The following is a 19621-nucleotide window of genomic DNA, read 5'->3' on the forward strand; positions in this document are numbered from 1 at the left end:
GCCATGAGTATCCTTGAGAATTCATGGAGAGCAGTAGGCTGGAGGAATGTACTTTACGGGGTGGCTGGATTGTATGTTTATGGCCTGAAATAAGAGACCCCAACTGAAACCACTTTGTTGGTTTCTAACGGTGAGAGGCAGAATATGAAGCTCATATAACTCATGCTGGGGAGTGGATATGAACAGAGAATGTGGGCAAAACCTGGGACAACCCACAGACTCAGAAGCTGTCTTGCCATTAATTACAGCTAATGGCCTAATACCAGTAATAAACACCTTCAAACTTAATACATTCCACATTCAGCCTGTAGAAACTCTCTTTACAGAGATGGCCCAGAACAACTAAATGCTCTCAAAAACAGGATGCTGGTATTAGGCATTGCTAACAAACAGCAGTAACACAAAAGCAGCAGAGGAGGGGGTGCTCTGAATCCCTGGAGATAGTAATTTACCACCCAAAAGGAATTTCTAACAGCTAGAAGAATTCATAGAGTATTGTTTTCACCCAGAAGTGAGTGGCCGAGACAGTACCAGTATGGCCAGAAGGACTCTTCCATTTGATCATTACTGCAGAAGGGGAAATGTTCCTCATTCAGGTTCAGGCCTTGGAAATAATGAGGTAAAATGGACTCAGAACTACTAAAACCTCTCCAAAGACAGGACCAGATATTAGAATATCGGATTGGAAAAAAGTGATGGGCAAACACAGCGTACCTTGACAGGGGCCCTCCTCTCGCAGAGCCGTGGTGAAAACTCCTTGGTTACTAAAGGAGAGCTGGGAATGAAACATGAAGTAGTCTGCAGTGATGCTAGAAAAAACAAATCAACCAAAATGCAGCTAAGGACACTGGCTGCACTGAAAAAGAGGGCTCTGAAGGTCGGTTTCAACGCTGTAGTCAGAGGCCAGGGTTTTCCTTGCTCTCCCAACAAAGCCAGGTTAACAGTAGGACAATGTGCTGTTATTTCCACGCAAAACAGGAAAGAAATCACCAGATGTATCCTTAGGGTGAATGTGAGCTGCCTTAAGATCAAACCCAACCTTTTAGCATACATCAACTTGCTGTACTAACGCTGGTTGTGACTATTGGCGTTGCAGCTTGACTCCAAGCCACATGGACACTCATGTTCAGGGCCAGTTTCTCTCCAAATACTCCCTAAACTTGGCTTTAGGGTGTTTGAAATAGAACTGAGGTAGATTAAAGCATCTCCCCAAACACGCAGTTCAAAACATCAGGGTTCCTCAATGGCCTCATTCATGTGCTTGAAATGAAGCACGTGCTGAATGAAGGCCTGCGGAACCAGGCTTCCCGGAATGCCGGGCACTGTTGGGTCAACAGACGGCTCTTTATGTTGGAAGCTTCAATACAGAACTGGTGCCCAGCTTTAGATAATCAGAATCTTATCCTTGCTACAAAGACCTTGCAAAGCACAAGTTATCACCATGAAACCAAAAGCTGCTTTTTATATTTCACCCTAACTTTATTGAATCGAGAGTCAAAAGTTTCTCAGTACCTTTGCCATTAATTAAAAGGAGTAAAATCTTGTGACCCTTTTATAAGGAAAAATAGAGCGGATGTAGCTCCCATGCCCTGGACACACTTACATTTAGCTTGGTGCACTTCCAAAGGCCGCGATCCAACAAGATACTCAAACACCTGTATAACTTCAACACGCTTTCAAGAACTTTGGTGAAAGTAGGGAAAAATAAATCCTGTGAAAACACCACTTTGTTTCTTTCAAATCTGATTTTTCAGGACTCTCAAATGCAATGCATCACCTAAAATATCTCCTTCCTCATGCAGAATATTTTAATATTAAGCCAGATATTTTTATATTTCCACAAATTAAATGCAGCATGGCTGAAGGTTTGACAGAAGCTTTAATTTGCACATAAAAAGGTAGAACGATTTCAGTTTTGACAGCATAAGCTTTTGATTTGTTAATAAAGGCAATTCTTTCTCAATTGTGAACCTATTCCCCGAATAAGACAATGCAGTTTGTAACAGAAAAACACACCTTCCTGGCGTGGCGAATAAACTTTTGATCCAAAGTTATGAAAGAAATTCAGACTTCATAAAAATGAAAGGATGAACTTTCACATTGAAGCTTTAGTAGTAACAGCACAAGAAGCAGAGGAAGGTGCATGTTCCTGCCACGTTCTCCATACCTGTTGTTATTAACATAACCTACCTTCACGATGTTTGGATGAGGTTCATCGCTAGAAAGTACCTGTGAAAAGCTGAAGTCATAGAATTATAGAATCATAGAACAGTTAGGGTTGGAAAGACCCTCATGTTGGGGGCTGTGTGTCTTCAGATGGGTTTGGTAACAATTAACACAGGTTTTCCTTGTTGTGTTCTAATCAAACTGCTATTGAAGAACACTAAGATTTCAGACTCTTTGAGGAAACCCAAGCACTACAGGGCTTTTAAACCAAGACATAACCAAAGGAAGCAGAGGCCAAGCTTTCAGACTGACTCCTTTGTGCCCATGTCACCCTTCTCTTCTCAAAGACCACAGAGGAGGAGAGTGTGTGCAGCTATGGAGCAGTTCAAGCAGAGCCAGCTTAAGCATGGAAAACCAATTAAGATGTGGATTTCTGATCTCAGATCAAGCACATTATTCAAAGCTTTCCCCATGTGACAGCCAAAAGCTGCAGCATGGAAGCAAAGCTGAAAGTACCCAGGATCCATTTCAGTCTATAAAAGTGTAATGAAGCACCCGACCACGGGGCTGCCAAGTTCTCAGCTTTTACAGGCTCACAAGTACTCTGCCCTGGACCAAAAGTTGACTAAAGCTTCTCAATGAACTGAGCCATGTGTCCAAACAGTTTGAGGTACAAGAAGTGTTGTTACTACAAGCCCACCACTTCTGCTTCTGAGAGGAGACACTAATCCAGACCCAGTGAGACACAGGCAAACGAGCAAATGATGTGGATACACCTGAGGTAAGACACACCAACTCACCTGCATAGGACTGGACATCTGCAGCCATGGCACGGAGATGTTGACTGTCTGTGTCACTGGAAAGAGGGGTTCCTTACAGATGATTGGCAGCAGCATATCCTGCTATAATACTAACTAAGCCCACGACACAGCCTGCTATCAATATTTTACTCTAGCACACGTGGCATTTTGCAGTGACACTAGATACAGTGCTCTGAGGCTTACTGCTTCAGGCCTTCCATTTAATAACAAAAGCTCTCGAGTTTTGTAAACTTCTAAGCTCTTGCTGGAGCAAGTCAAGCAGTTCACTGTTATTTTCCAAACAGTATCCCCTTGTGCTTGTCTTTACCTTCATCTCACCACAGCTGCCTCCTAATCCAGTGTTGGTGAAGTAAGGCTGATGGTATTTTGGTCATGTTTTCACACTACTGGTGCACAGTTGCCTTGTCTCTTTCCACTTTCCCTCCGACTACGCTGGGCTATGCAAATGCAGCCACATGGCACAACATCTTCTTTATTAAATAAAGTGTTTCCAGCTCCAGTGCATAGGCTTACACCAGGCAAGCCACATCCCATTAATGACAAGCAGCAGAAGAGAGAGGTCACTGGTATTAATGCTAGAAAACATTTAGGGTGAGATGAGAGGGGGAAAACAAGCATCTGGCAATTTCAATGAGATTATCACAAGTCATCTCCAGTGTTTTTTTTGCTTCACACTGGTTTACAGCCTCAGGAATGGCTATCTTAAACCATAACTTTATTCAGGTTTGAGCACTAAAGATGCTGGGCTCAATTGCCCCGATTTTTCAACCCCTCTGCTCTGCTCTGGTGAGATCCCCCCTGCAGTCTGACGTGCAGCTCTGGAGTCCCCAGCAGCACAAGAGGGATGTGTTGCTGCTGGAGCGAGTCCAGAGGAGGCCACGGAGATGCTGCAAGGGCTGGAGCAGCTCTGCTCTGGAGCCAGGCTGAGAGAGCTGGGCTGGAGCAGCCTGGAGAAGAGAAGGCTCCTGAATGGGAGACCTGAGAGCAGCTCCAGTGCCTAAAGGGGCTGCAGGAAACCTGGAGAGGGGCTTGGGACAAGGGGCTTGGGACAAGGGCCTGTAGGGACAGGCCAAGGGGAATGGCTTGAACCTGCCCGAGGGGAGACTGAGCTGAGCTCTTAGGCAGAAGCTCTTCCCTGTGAGGGTGCTGAGGCGCTGGCACAGGGTGCCCAGAGAAGCTGTGGCTGCCCCATCCCTGGCAGTGCTCAAGGCCAGGTTGGACACAGGGGCTTGGAGCAAGCTGCTCCAGTGGAAGGGGTCCTTGTCTGTGCCGGGGTCTTGGAACTGGATGATCCCTTCCAACCTAAGCCATTCTATTATTCTATGACAGAGACACCTATGGGTGTCTAGGGACAGCATGTGGGACGTAGCACTAGCACACCAGAGCAAACCCAGCTTGGGGTGGCAGAAGCAGTATTTAAAGTGCTCTCATTTCACCTCTGGATTTTATTGTTGAAAAATTAAAATCATTTTTGTCGCAGTTTAGTAGTGCAGCCACCTCTGGGAGCAGGACTGATGCCATAGCTTAGTTCTCTGTCTCAAGATAATCAGCTGTAATTCCACTAACTCCAGTGGGTTCACGCTGGGGAGGGCTCTCCCTTTCACAGGGTTCAGTGCTTTGGTCACGCCTGAACACAGCTCTTTAAGATCACAACTCACAATACTATTCAGTCAAGCATCAATCAAGCCTCTTTTTTTAGTAACTTGGAAATGAAGTATTTCCATATATTATGTGTATGAAATATAAAAACATTGATGACATATTTGGGGCCCCAAAAATTCAGAAGAGTCTTACCACACGGTGCTGTAGTTGCCAAAGTTGCGTCCCAAGAGCTTTTTCCTGGCCTTGTCTCAAAGGACATCTTTCAGACTTACTCTCTCCTGCTAACACTCACCCTTCCCATGCTAGCAATGTATTTGACAACGCCAGCTTGATCTCCACCTGGCTGCCATCTCCCCCACACTTCTGATCCTGCCCCGAACTCTATCCCTCTTGAAATAAATATGGGCACCACCCTGCAGACCAAGTGACCTGGAAACACTGCACAGAGATATATGAGCAATGGAGCAACTGTGCCAAAGGAAACTCACAAATCACACACTCTGGGCAATGTGACAACTGGCAGAAAGACAAAATAAAATGACTGCCTCTGTACCTTTCACAGACTCCCTCAGCCGACACCACTACAGTCTGCTGCTGAAGCATGTCTGCAGCAGCTAAACCTGCTGTTTCTCTAACAAACCTCTTGCTGCAGTCCTTCAAAGCAGAAGGAACTGGGGCAGCCAAGGTTGGGATGGTGCTCAGAGCCAAGACAGCCATTTCCTAACAGCTCAACAAACACCCAAGGACAGGGAAGCAGCAGGCATGGGGGATAAGGGACAGATTTCAAGTGGTCACCTTGTAGTCACCTACCAGGCCAGGCCCTTCCAGTAGTGCAGCATGTTTAGACAAGAAGCAATCACTGCAGCTCCTGAAATAAAGACACAAACTCCCAGGCACAGCAGCTGATGCCCCATCATTCAAGTTGTCACAAACCACAGATGTCAACAGTATGATTTCTGCTGTCAATATCAATTTGGAAAGTACCATCGATAATGTGCCAGTACAGTTCAATAACGTTTGACTCTAGGGACTGAGCCTGCACTGAAATCCTTGCTTTTTTTTTTTCTCCACTTGTTTTAAGCACTTTTCCAATAGACTCTATCTGTAGGTATGGGCTAGGCAAGCACGGTGGGCATCTGTGTCACATCAGCTCAGTGTGTCTTTGCTTTGGTGGATTAGCCAAGAAGACTTTTTGTTGCTATAAGCATCTTCCTCTCTGTGAGTGGTCAGCAGGGGCCACAGCATTCTTTTTGGATGGATACATATCTCATGGAGATGCCAAAGGGAAGGGAAGAAGTATGACACAAAAAGTTCAGTTTAGACCCTATCAGGACTTCAGTGCAGACTCAGAACCAAGCTAGGACTTGGTTTTGTGAGAAATACCTGTTTTTCAAGATGCAGACACCTAGAAGATTCCCTTCTTCACTCTCAACCTGAAAACAGAGATGGAGCAGTTAAGGGGGAAGAGAAAGGCCTTTAAAACCACAAGCTGTGTAAAAAGTTTCTTTGCAAATAACAGTTTAACACTAAGAAGTTAGGCTAAAATGGTCGCAAAGTCTAAAATTAGTTACATTTTCAACTAAGAGCATATGCTTTTATTGTCTCTGATCTCAAATATAATCCCAGGAGGCTGTGAAAAGCATGCAAATTACGGAAAGCTAATTTGTTCCAACAGCGACACCTCCCATGTAGTTGGGAGGTCTATTAGACCCAGTGTACTCTCCATTATTTGCATATTAATAGCACCTGCTGAAATACTTTGGGATTTACTTTTCCTGCCAGCAGAGGGACAAAACAACCCCCCAAAATTGATATAAAATTCCTTTTTCCTAGAGATTTGGTGAATAATAAACTCCTTAGGCAGGGCTAAGAATGCCAAAGTAGCGAGAGGCGATGGGGTAAGATTGCAGATGCCAGCTGTGATTTGCAGAGGAACTGGACTGCGAGTTTGCTTAAAGAAAAAGAGAAGGATAAATAAAATCCTGACCCAAAAAAGCAAACAACACAAAAAGCTCGCTCTGGAAAGTGCTGGGTAATTTGAAATCACTCACTTGGCTCCAGCCTGAAGAATGGAAAAGTTTAACTAAAGAAATCCAGACACTGCAGCAAGGATAAAAAAACCACAACAACCCCCCCGCCCCCTCCACATCCACAACCAGGGAAAGCAGAACCCCCCAAAGTGGACCTTGATTAAAAATCTACAAACCCTCAGGCTTTGATATTAGCCAGGCCTGCAAGGCCTTGTCTCCTGCACATAAAACAAAAGCTAAATTAAAACCAGCTACAGCCTGAGATTTACTTAAGAAGCCAACTTCCAATCTCTGCTCCTGACCACTGCTTCCCCTCCTGGCCCCCTAACTAGAAAAAAAAGCCCCTTGTATATATTCCTATAGCTCATCTTCTTCAGGGTGAGGGTGAAAGCAGCTTCCTTTCCACAGTAGCAAATGGAAAAAGCTCACTTTTCAGTGCAAAGCTGAGCCAGACCCCGCAGGCTGGACGTTTAACACGTGCCTCTCTCTGCAGAATGGATTTGGGAAGCTGACCAGGGAGGCCAGGGCATTCCCCAGCACCTCTTTTTCCAATTGGTATTCCTACAAAAGCACCAGCCGTGCACTCGTATTCCCTTCAGGAGTTACAAGGGGCCTCTATTTCTCCCTGCTTTTTCAGCTCTTTGCTTTAATTCTAACAGGCACTGAAAGGCCCACTAGAGTTACTTACTGCTGGTGTGCTGGGTTTCTGTACCGTTTTAACCACCTTCATGTTCCCAAGCGAAGGATGCAATTGACTTTCAAGGCCAGGTTGGAAGAAGCCTTGGGTGAGATGGTTTAGTGTGAGGTGTCCATGGCAGGGGGGTTGGAACTGGATGATCTTGAGGTCCTTTCCAACCCTAACGATTCTATGATTCTATGACTTTAAGTTAAAACGACTATATTGTTCTCCACGTATTAAAAAAGTAGTGAAAGAGCATTTTGTGTAGGACAGTGAAGCACAGAAAAGTGATGCTTTGAGCAGCCTGGCCAGTGCTCTGCTGGGAGGGTGAATCCAGAGCCTGTCCTGAGCAAGGGCAGCTTTCAGCCTGGTGAAACCCTGTGGCCACCTTCCCATGCAGCAGCAGAGCCTCCAGCTCCATCCCTTTGCATTGTGTGACTCCAGTGTGAGGGGTGGAGAGAAGAAGGGGTATTATTGGGAAATATATTATTATTGGCCTCTTTCCTCTTCACCAAAGAACTCAATTTGTCTTTCAGCTTTGCACAGCCAAATGAGACCTATGAAAAACTTGGTCAGTGTCAAGTATAATTACTGAAGGAGGCAATCAAACCTTACAGCAATAGGGACCCCTGAATGCTCTAGACAGGCAACTCCCACCATGGCTGTCAACAAATGCTAATTCTCATTAATGTGTATGGAACTCGTAAGTGCTGCAACAGTGGTAGCTATTAGTATTAGCTGGTAGCTAATTAGTAATAAGCAGCAGAACTAGTTAAAGTTGCAGCGTGGCGAGCAGATGCAGATTGGAGGACTCAGGTCTGAGCTTCTGATCACTGTTGGTGATAATTGTCAGCATATTTTTGCATAGTCAAGAACCTCTAAATGGCTGGAAGGGAAAGGAGTTACCAGAAAGGTTCCTGAGAGGATTCAGTGGTTCGGGGCACTGAGAAGCAAAGCTCTCTCTTTATGTTTAATATAGCAACTCAAAACTGTTAAAACCTGAGTGTTGCTATCATTCTGACCAATTCAGTGCCCGATAAAAATGGGCTTGTACCCCATTTCCAGAAGAAGAGGGGAGGGTCCTTCTTCTCTAACTTTTCTATGTCCAGCAATAAACTACCTGGTGTGGGCTGGTCACGGATGCTTCAGGGATGACCAGAGCAGGCACGATGCCTGGGTAGGGGAAGTGTCTTCACCAATAGAGAGAAAACTCAGCTCCAAAAACCAGGACTTGGTAACCCAAAGCACCTGCCACATCACAGCCTTTCCTGCTGGCATGCTGTGTCTCAGAGAGATAAAGGCACAAAGAGGCATTCAGAGGAACCTGTCCTCTTACGTGCATCCTGCCCTGGGGCATAGCATGGCAGGGAGATACCTACTTTTACTGCTTGCCATGCACGTGGCTAAAAAGTGCCCCAGCCTTTATGCAAAGTGTTCTTCCCGTCACAGAGTGCCATGTATTTGTAATGACAGCAATAAAAATAACAATAAAAACCCACCCTGAAAAGCAAAACCCAGGCCATTACCTATTATACCAAATTGAATTGGATGTTCCTTACCTGAAATTTCATGAGCAATTAGCAAACGGAATTATCCACAAATGCATGTATGCCCTATTATCCTTGCAGTGATTTCAGCAGCCACAACATTCCAAGCCTGCAGTTTGCCTCCAAACCACAGCTTTCTCTCCTTTCTTATTTTTAACATGAAGTTCACGGCAGCCAATGTTTTATCACCTGCATGCTGGGGGAGAAAAGAAAGCAAGGGGGAGAGGATCAATATATACAGTATGTTTATATTCAGTGAGAGCTTGTTGCAGTGGCGAGCTGTGATGCGTGTGTTCGCATTGTCTGCGAAAGGAGCCTTAGTGGCACTGCAGCTGGAAAAATAAGGGAAGAACAGGGACTGTCTTTGGTGACCAACTTTCATCTGGTGAGTTACAATTATATGGTAGGAAATGATACCTTAGACCACAACCAATTTGTGAATCCCAGGAAAGGCAGAAAACTGATTCTTCATCAGGGCTGCAGAACCTGATCTATAAAAATTTGGGCCTCAGCAGGAGGTTGTGTCTAAGTGTGATTTGCATTTCAATGCTTAGTCCACCACAACCTTTAAATCTTCCTGCAGCACTCTCACAATGGCAATTTTTGTTCTCAGTGTGCTCAAACTATGTATTAAAAACTAAAAAATCCTGGTACAATGGAAGTCAGTTGTTAATGGGAAAGAATGTGCTATTTATGCTCAAATTGTTTCACAAAACACCATTACATCAGAGTCTTTCATCATTTTAGAGGGGATCAAGTCCCCTGACTCCATCTTCAGGGACTTCATGTGGTGCTTGTCACTATCATTCCACTTGCACAAACACTCCAGCCCTTTCAACTTTTATCTGTCCAGAACCCACAATATGTTACATTATCTAGTTTTTGTAATAAGCTTTTCTGTAGGAAGAATTCACAACAAATAAAAGCCATTTCCCTGGAAAAAAAAAAACCCAAGCTTGTGAGTGATGGTTAAGGGAAGTTCAGGCAGGTCCCTTTTACAGGAGGGGCAGCAGCTCTGCCATCCTTCCCTCTGACTGATGGCACAGCTCCAACTGATCCTACATAGAGCAGCTACCAGCCCTGGCAAAGATGATGCTCACGTTTCCCCCCAAACCTTTCTGGTCAGAAGATGAACCCCGATATGTCCTGGAGATGAATTATTCATAGGAACAGGAGGGTTTCCCTGTGCTGCCGCTGAATCAAGGAGGTGAATTTGCAGAGAGGTGAAATCTGCTCCTAACTCCTTTAGCCAAGGAAATGTTCCATGTCAATTGCTCACAGCCTCTTAACCCTGTGTCAACAAAGACAGGTCTTCATGCCCTTCCTGTGTGTTTGTGAAGCCAACTGAGCCAAACTCTTGGAGAGGAAGCCAGTGTGCAGAGCTGTCCATGGGCCATAGAAGATGGTAATTAATGTTCTGGCAGAGCTCAGATGTCTCTCCTTGCTGCATACGGAGCCAGGTTTTGTCCTGAAGAGCTGCATGCAGCCATAAATTCAAATTTACATTTATTTTGGCAATTTGATACCTGTTTTCCAACGTGTAGAATTTTATTGCCACTTACTCAGATATGGCTAAAGTTAGCAACCCTTTCCAGGGACATGTTCTCCAGCTGATTGAATTTCCAGGCTCCAAACCTCAAAGCCCAAGTAAAGGGTGCAGGGGTATGTCTACCAGCAACAGAAGAACATCAAATACATATCCCAAATGTGCCTCTAAGTTTCTTTCTGCCTTTGCTGTTACTGGAGTTGACAGGAGCATTCTATTGACTTCAGCAGATGCAGTCCTAATGAAGGATGTTTTTCCTATTCACTCATAAAGGCACTTTCATCCCTTCACTCTCATTTGCCATGTTGGAACCCAGAGATTTGTTTTATTGCACAGTGATACATGCTGGCATTTGCAAGACTGCAGCACTTCCACTGTGAACTTTCATCCAAGCTGCTCTCCTATGACAAATGGAAAGCAAATCCCCACAATGAAGGTTACGGCTCTTCTTGAACTTCACTGAGTGAAGTGTGTTGTTCCATTAGGAAGAGGCCAAGCTTTGGAGAAGTTACTCCCATATTTGAGAACCTGTGCTTAGAGACATTTATGGGTGGCTGATTCTACAATATAACAAGACACTGACTCTCCTGAGATTTCTGACCTGGGACATCCCAACCAACCACTTACTTTTCAACATTTCCCTTCACTCCAGTGAGTGTCTTAGAGCCTGATCAGAACATTCCAGACTGAAAAAGAAGTCTGGTCCTGAAATTCCTGCTATAAACAAACAGGTAAAAATCTTCCTACAAATGCAGGATAAATAAGTTTCTTTTCCTTTGAGGACACTTCCTTGTTAAGAGCACAGCAAGCAGTCAGAAGTACAGATCTTACCAACTGCTCTTCAGCTTAACATCTCTGGCATTCAAAACATACAACTTCTGTGTTTGTACTACATTTCCCTAACAGCTTACATCGAGGCCAAACAGACAGCATTCTGCAAAGGTCTTCTAAAATAAGCTTATTTAAAAGAGCAAGGTCAATGCCCAACATATGTCAGATTCTGTGTGTAGAAATCAAAGAGTTAGGAGCAAATGGAATATGTCAGAGCTCATTGGTTTTCCATGCCAGGCTCTTTTACCAAGTTCACATTTCTGCTGCCAAAAACAGTAACAATCCCGTCGTATGGACTTCAGCTTTGGAAAAGTGTCTGTACATAAGCTACTTAGCTCCATAAAGAAAACTAACACACAGATAAATGTGTTTATCTGGACATGCTATTTATTGTCTCCATAACTGTATTTTTCCTTTAATGGGACACATGCTGGTTTCATGCTTCAGCCTTAGGCTCTATTAAAATCAGATTAAAAGCATTAGTAATGTAGTTAATTCCATTTATAATATGCCCATCAACAGAAAAGAGAACATTAATATATATATATAGGATTTAAGATATTTTAAAATCATTCTGCTCCATTTTGATCTCTGCAAAAAAGCTCTTTTTTAAACCAAAAAGGAAAACTTTTCTCTGTGTTCAGATAAAGTAACTCTGCCATGTCTTTTAAACCACAGCTTTCAGAATGGTATTTGTGATTTCAATTAAAACATGCTATTGTCACTTTAGCCTCCCTCTTTGGTATTTTAAATTGATCCTAATGGCTTTGCCTTAAGTGATTTGCGTCCCATAGTGAATCCCTGTCACTTAACAGCACCTCCCACTATTGCCCTCCCGAATAATAGCTACCAGATAATCACTTCTTCCCCCTTCTCCCAACGTTATTGCTTGCTTCCCCTCTGACTTTGCATGCTGGTACAGTCTGCAAAGTATTTGCTCTTTAACATCTTTAACATATGGCTTGTTGCTCTGGCACACAACAGCCAGGGATTTAAAAGCAGGATAAAAGCTGCATGAAAACGGCCAAACTGATGGCTCTACAGGTAGGCTCGTATCTCTCCATGGCTGTTTTCCAGACTGCAAACTGGAGAGTGAGGAAATGAAGAGCAAGAGGGAATGAGTGGGTTGCGATTAAAATTTCTTTGGCAACTTACTCGCAGTTTAGGGCCTAGTAGGTGCTTCTGCAGCCCAGGTCCACTTGCTGCACGCTGCTTTCTAGCATAGCCTTGCGAGACGGAAACTGAGATGAACCTGTTTAGGAAAGAAGTTCCACTGGAGGCTTCCCACTGAAAAGAGCAGAGCCCTGAAAGGCTTTGGCTGAAAGCTAGCACAAGAGCTGCCCTCTGCCCCCTATATCATCCTGTCCTTTAACATCGCATCACTCACACACCATGGGATGCATATGAGGATGCACAGGGAACCACAACCTTTCCCCTTCTGAGAGGAGGATCCTTTCTCCTTTGCCTTTCACGGATCTCATTATTAATTGAAGAATCATTTAGTTTGCATAATTGTCCTCTGCCATACATAATTCCACCCTTTCTCTTTAAATTGGCTGATTAAACTAAATACAGCCTTTTGTTTTTGCGGCTCCATCTATCAAAGCTTCTAGACGGACAGTCAGTGTGATGTGAAGAAAAAAAAACCCAAACTAATAATATTGGGAAGCATCTTTTTAGGTACATTCATGAGATCTACCACCAGGTGACTCCATTCTAAAATATCTGTATTTTCATAAAACAAAATGCTTTCTTTCCTACACCCTGAACATCACCACAATGCCCCCTCCATAAGATACAGCACTCTGAGAAAATAGTGTTAAGTAAATAGCACTTTTACTTAAGATATGAACTATTTCTTTTGGAATAGCACATGAAATTGCATTAGAGAGCTTCCAGAACAGCCTGATCTGTCCCTGTCTAATCAGACCTGATTTATTCAAATCAAATTGCAAACCTCAGTTTTATTTTGCTTTAAAAACTCCAGATCAACAACAAATCAGTTGTATGTAGATATCACAGAGGCAGTTAACACAGAAAGCCTACAGACACGGAGTCTCACAGAGTCAAATGGGTATGATTAAACATTTGGAACCGTCTATTAATATTTTATATATTCAAATATATACAGAGCAGACAGGACCAGTTAGAGGGATGCTCTTCACTGGGGACTTTATTACATTTATGCCTAAGAAGAGGAGATCCAGCTCAGGTGTCAAAGGGTGTTTCTTCAAAATAGGAGAATTATTAACAAATCCTAGGGTTACGGGGAGGGTTTGTAACATGGAACTGCACTAAACCATGCAGTGATCTACACAGACAATCAAACTGCCCGTGCGACACTGAGCACAGCACAATACAGAAAATAAGATAAAACAATCTCACAGATGCAAGATTGCAAATGCAAAAGAGGCAGCCCTGCAAGGAGTATATCAGAGATACACTGAGCCATTGTTCGTGTGGAATGTGTACTCGGATGGGCTCTCAGATCTGACCAGTTTAATCCACATCAGACCAGGGAGACACAGGGTCAGGAGGCTGAATGTGGATTTGGGCACTTGGCACAGCTGTTTTCCTTAGGTGCAATACACTTGTCACTAGTGGTGGCACTTTGCATTTGCTGTATGGCAGCATATGTGCTTGCCACATTTGGGACCCATTATATCTCTTTCCCCTCCAGCCACTTCCCTTCCCTTCTTGTTAGCTGCATGTCCATATATTCTTCCATCCGTTATTGCTACATTGCAATGCCAGCTCTTTGCCCCCTCTGCTTTGCTCCACTGACTAGATACACTGCATGGGCTCTTCACAAGCTTCCCATATAACAGCCATCTGTAGATGGGGCAGAATTTTCACATATATTAACAAATATACATATATATATGCACATCTATATGTATATACATTCAGACATGCTCTACAATAAATCGTATCTATTCCATCACCAAAACACTTACTTGTACACAAATATTTCTGCTACCAGGGAGAGTATACATTGACAAAGAAAAGTTGAAGAACAGCCAAGGAAATCCTCCAAAGCACAGTGTAAACCCAAAGTAAAGCCTACGGTGTAAAAAAGGGAGAGGGATGGACTGTATGTTCACATTCCAGCCCCTTCAGTTAAAACCATAGTTCCTGCAATAGCACAGACTAATTAATATATGCTGATATATTGGCTTGCAGATAAAAGAGTATATGACTCCACGTCCAGAAGAGGTAGTTAAATGTTTAGGCTTGCTTTGTACCTAGCTGCATGGACAGGACTGACTGCAAGATTCAGATCTGCTCAGTGTTGGGTCACTGGACAAGACAACAGTTAAGGAATTTGGTTGATGTCTCATTTCAGGGGCTGTACTGCCAGCTCCTAACACCAAATACACCGTGTTTCCTAGCAGGATGCTGGGACACTGCTTCAGGGGAAAAAGTCTCTGGTCTGGAGGGACAAGCTTGCCCAGGCAAGTTCCCAGCTAAGCAGTGCCCAAGCCCAGCAGAGGCTCTTTCTCAGGCTCCTTGGAGGTGTGGGTGTGCAGGCAATAAAGGAACATCGAGCTTCACATAAAAGAGCTTTGTGCTCTTTTAAAGATCAACATTAAAAATGCAGCAGCCTCTGGTTCACATTTTCATAACTATCACTATATCCTCAATGATCATTGTTCAGATAGAGCAGGTCTCCTCATCCCCCTCCAAACCAGAGCAACCCAGGGGCTGGGAGCTCCTCACCTCGTTCAGCAACAGGTCATTCCAACAAAATCCCTTGCTTAGTTTCAGGCTCCCTAAGTATCAGTAGTGGAGTCTGAATCACCTCTGGCTCTCTCTGCAGCCCCCATTACACAATGAACAGCATTACATCAAAAATTGATGCTGACAACTAAATCCTTTCATAAGTCATGATGCTGTAGGACATGTCCCTCCATTCTCCCACCCTCCTTTACACACATAGAGGGAGAAGGCTTGGGAGGAAGGCCAAAATGTTGGTCTCTTTGAGGCAACTATTTGTGAACCAGCATGGAAATTAGTTTGCTCACTTCGGATGCACAGTTTAGAGGTAGCTGACTGGAGAGAAAGAGACCATCTGCAGATCAGCAAGAGACAGGGCTTCTGTTGGTACCTGCTGCTGCAGAGGGGGAGGTCACCCTACCTCTAACACAAGTGACATGAAGGAAAATTCGTAAGTGGGTTAGAAAAGGTGAGAGGCTGGAAAATGCCTGTCTGTTTTAATGTAAATAGTTACAATATGCACATACATTTCATGCCATCTCACTGCCCTTACAAATGTCAGGAATGTTAAGTAGGTAGGAGGCCCCTCTAAGCACTGAGACGTTGATGCTGAGCTCTCCTCTCTGTGCTTTGCACATGTGATGCAACAGAAAGGTTCTGTGTTTTGGATGAATCCTGCTCAGTAGCTCCCCATCCATGTCATTAATATGCCTTCCAATATCTGAAGTGGGCTACAAGGATGCTGGAGAGGCACTCTTCTTTAGGGATTGTAGTGACAGGACAAGGGTGAATGGGTTTAAACTTAAATAGAGGAAGTTTAAGTTAGGTATAAGGAAGAAGCTCTTTATTGTGAATATGGTGAGGCACTGGAATGGGTTGCCCAAGGATGTTGTGAATGCTCCATCCCTGGCAGTGTTCAAGGCCAGGTTGGATAGGGCCTTGGGTGAGATGGTTTAGTGTGAGGTGTCCCTGGCCATGACAGGGGGTTGGAACTGGATGATCTTAAGGTCCTTTCCAACCCTAACTATTCTATGATTCTATGATCAAGAAACCCTTCAGGAACCAAACTTTGCAAACTCCTTGCTAAGGAGCTTGGTACTAAAGCCACAACCTGGGATGTGGGTTGAGGTTTTATCAGCTGAAGAAAGCACCTGTAGTACGTGAATGGCCAACTCAACTGTTTGTAGAAAGGAGTCGATTCAGGCTGCCAATATTGGCTCTTGCACAGATAATAAACTAGACTGGCCTTTCTCCTGACATCACACTTCAATCAAAAACTTGCTCACAAAATGTCACTTTCAAAGTTGCAGCTTTAAAAAAAAAAAAAAAGAAGAAAAGAAGAAAAAGTCTTTATAAAAAATTCATGGCCACAATGATCTGATAATGCAGCTTTCTGATACCAGCAGATGTTTTGTCTAACATGTTCCCTGAAGCTGTACTCTGTGCCTTCATATCTTTCATTTCCAGTTGCTATCTGCTGACTGTGGGATGTCATGTACGTACCCTATAGCGATGCACAGCAATTCGCATCTAACACCGCCGTGCGTAATGAGCTTCACAAGATGCTTGTCGCAATAACTCCGCACTTCCCCAACCATATGGAACACAACACTCCAAAGCCCACAGACACTTTTTTTTATTACAGTTCAGATCCTTAAAACATAATCTGTGTGATGTCTAGTGAATGTACGTGAAGAGCTGCTGAAAACAAAGTTAACACTTGTTCACATCATCTGTTACAAATGTCCAATTTGGGACAATAAATTTCCTCGGAACCTGTTCTTTTGCTGACTCGTTGCTTTATCTTTTTTCTCTTTCTCTCACGTCGTTTTTTTTATGAACTATGCATATGTATTAAATGGGATTTGTTGTCCCTAGATACCAATTTGCATAAAGTGCAAGCCATCATTGGTTGGAGAGAAGCAAATTACTTCTCCAGCAAGATCACACTTCTTTTTTTTTTTTTTCTTTTTTTCCCCTTTTTCCTTTTTTTTCTTTTAATTTTAACAAACCGCAGGCAGAGGCTGTTAACAGCACTTAGCCAGATATGCAAAGTATCCTTGTTCTCCAAAGCAGCTTGATCAATGAGCAAAGAAAGAAGGAAGAAGAAAGGGAAGTGAAGTACAATGCAGAAGTGACCTGCGACTGAGCGGCTAACCCAGCTGTTCATCTGGAAGGCTCTCAGTTAAAAATACAAGTCAAGTATGGCTTAGCACTCAGGACACAAAGCAAACCAGCTTGGAATCACCATCCGCTTTTCCAAGTATCAGTGTGTTTCTAGAAGTCCCTGGTGTGCTTGTCACTTCTAGGTGTTGATCAGCTTGCAGAAGCCTTGCCATACATTTGCTCAAGCTGGGCATCTTCTGAAGGACTGTGTAAGTATTGACTTGAAATATCATTTAGTCACAGAATGGTTTGGGTTGGAAAGGACCTCAAGTACCAACAGTTCCAACCCCCTGTGACGGGAAGGGATGACACACACTAAACCATGTCACCCAAGACTCCACCCTCTGCCCTGCCCTATCTAACTACCCCCCTAGCTCCAGAGGTGCTCTGCAGGACTGTATCTCCCATCCTAGCAGGCTTTGGACAATTCCAATCTCCTTCTTTTCCTGATGCACTGCATTGTGCACACCTGTAACATGTTGGCAAGAGCCTCAGCTATGGTGACACGACAGATTCCCAGGTTCAGAGCTAGCCCTGTGTAGAAGCCCTCTGCTTCTGGGGAGGAGGAGAGACGGAGGAGGGGGCATTACAATGACAGGATTTTACAGATACTTCAAGAAACAGTTATCTAAGCAAACCTGTGATGCACGGGACAATGTACAAACTCACCAGCCCAACACTAAAAGGATTTGCAAGCCTCAGTTACAAAGTGTGGGATATTAAATTCACTAAAGGAACCAAATTGGCAAGGATGTTGAATCACAGAATCAACGAGACTGGAAAAGACCTTTAAGATCATCAAATCCAACCATTACCCCAGCACTGCCAAGGCCACCACTAACCCATGGTACTGAGGGCCTCGTCTACACTGGTTTTGAACACTTCCAGGGATGGTGGTTCCACCACTGCACTGGGAAAGTTTCCAACTGGGTCTGAACTTCCGAAGAATTTAGTGCTGGGACACTGCTAGGGGTGCTGGGGAGAAGGGATCCCCTCTAAACATACTCTTATTCTTTTAAGCTGCCTAAAAATAACTGCAGGGTCTGTCTCTAAGTGTTCACTCGAAGTTTGATCCCAAATCTGTCTAATATCATGTGCTTGGATTATTTTACCTCTGAATTTAATGGACAGATGATACTCTTTGAAGAATGGATCCTGAGATCACACAGAACATTAGTAACTGATTACAGTCATAGGACAATTAATCTGGGCAACTGTGACAACTAGAGGCTGAAGTGCCTTTCAGAGAGCTGTGGCTGCTAAAAGAACACGCAAGGATCCAGGGTGTGTAAATTCTTAAGAGAGAGTCTGCATTTCCCTGTTACCTTTAGCATCTATCCAAGGATACACAAATACCCACAGATTTTATGTTGTGTGATGATTTGAAGGCGGAAAAAATAGCTTCCGTCTGCAGAAATATTGGCAACTTCTGGTGGCTTTTGCAAAAAGGCAAAAAAATCCCATGATTTCCCACATCTCCACTGCTTTGTTTTTGTATTTATGTTTGCCACGTTTAAAAGGAATAAAATAGCACATAAAAGAAGATCCTCACTTCCATATGATCACAAAAGCACAAAGAAGTCATGCAAAGATTATGAAAAAAACTCACAAGAGGGAATTAAGTGCTGGCTTTGAAAATGAGGCTTTTTCATAGCCAAGGGTACTGTCACTCTTAACCAACAGAACCACTTTGGGACCAGGTGAAATCATGTCTGGGACACTTACCCTTAGACAGATAGCAGCACATGGACCTCGTCTCTCTGAATTTGTTGTCTCAAGGGGCAGGAAGGATCAACAACTTCCTCTTGCTTGACAGCCCTGGCAGGCTCGAGTGGCAGTTCCAAAGGCAGTGCCTTGGTGCCTCTGTACAGGTGCATCTGCAGCCTCATACCTCTGGAGACAGCCCTAGCCAAGAAATAGGTTGCCAAGACTTAGCCAAACATAGCATATGAGACACAACTGTACAGTAGGCATTAGATAACATGCAATCACGGCCTCCTACTGCAGCAAATTCTACATAAACCCAGGCCTTTGAAAGAGAAGGAGTAAAAAAAAATGTGTTTTTCTCATTCCTTATCTGTACCTACTCCATTTCACCTAAGGCTGGCTATTAGCTCAGCTGGTGATGTCACTTACTTCACTGGAACCTGTTATCAACCAAGATTTCACATAGGATTTTCTGTTTTGTTAGCTGTGTGCTTTGTGCAATGTTGTATTCCGTTCCATTAGATAAAGGGTTAAGTAATTCCCGTCTTACCCATATAGACAAAGTTCTACTCCCTGTGGGTTGCTGCCTTCCCATTGGCTACAGGGATGACCTTGGAAACAGACAAAAATGATGCATTGTTGCAATAAATATTATGGCTTGCACCTGGTTCGAATTAGATCTGCCAAACAATTGCACAGATAGTGAAAAGAGAAATGTGTTGGCTTCTAATCGGGTGTTCGTTGCTGTTTGATCTGGATTATTCAGCTCCCCACATGACCTCACCTTCCTGGTTCTTGTTCTTCTTTTT

The 19621-nt window shown here is 43.7% G+C and overlaps 1 long non-coding RNA gene across 1 annotated transcript; it reads right to left on the bottom strand.

Moving 5' to 3' along the window:
- Nucleotides 1–5978: 5978 nt before the first annotated feature.
- On the bottom strand, nt 5979–18945 carry LOC136015866 (uncharacterized). Its single transcript, XR_010613383.1, has 3 exons — nt 18831–18945; nt 8858–9041; nt 5979–6022 (listed from the first exon to the last, which is right to left on the bottom strand). It is a non-coding gene; the product is annotated as an uncharacterized LOC136015866 (long non-coding RNA).
- Nucleotides 18946–19621: the final 676 nt, after the last annotated feature.

Source organism: Lathamus discolor, chromosome 5 (assembly GCF_037157495.1).
Source record: "Lathamus discolor isolate bLatDis1 chromosome 5, bLatDis1.hap1, whole genome shotgun sequence".
In the NCBI taxonomy this organism is placed as follows: domain Eukaryota; kingdom Metazoa; phylum Chordata; class Aves; order Psittaciformes; family Psittacidae; genus Lathamus; species Lathamus discolor.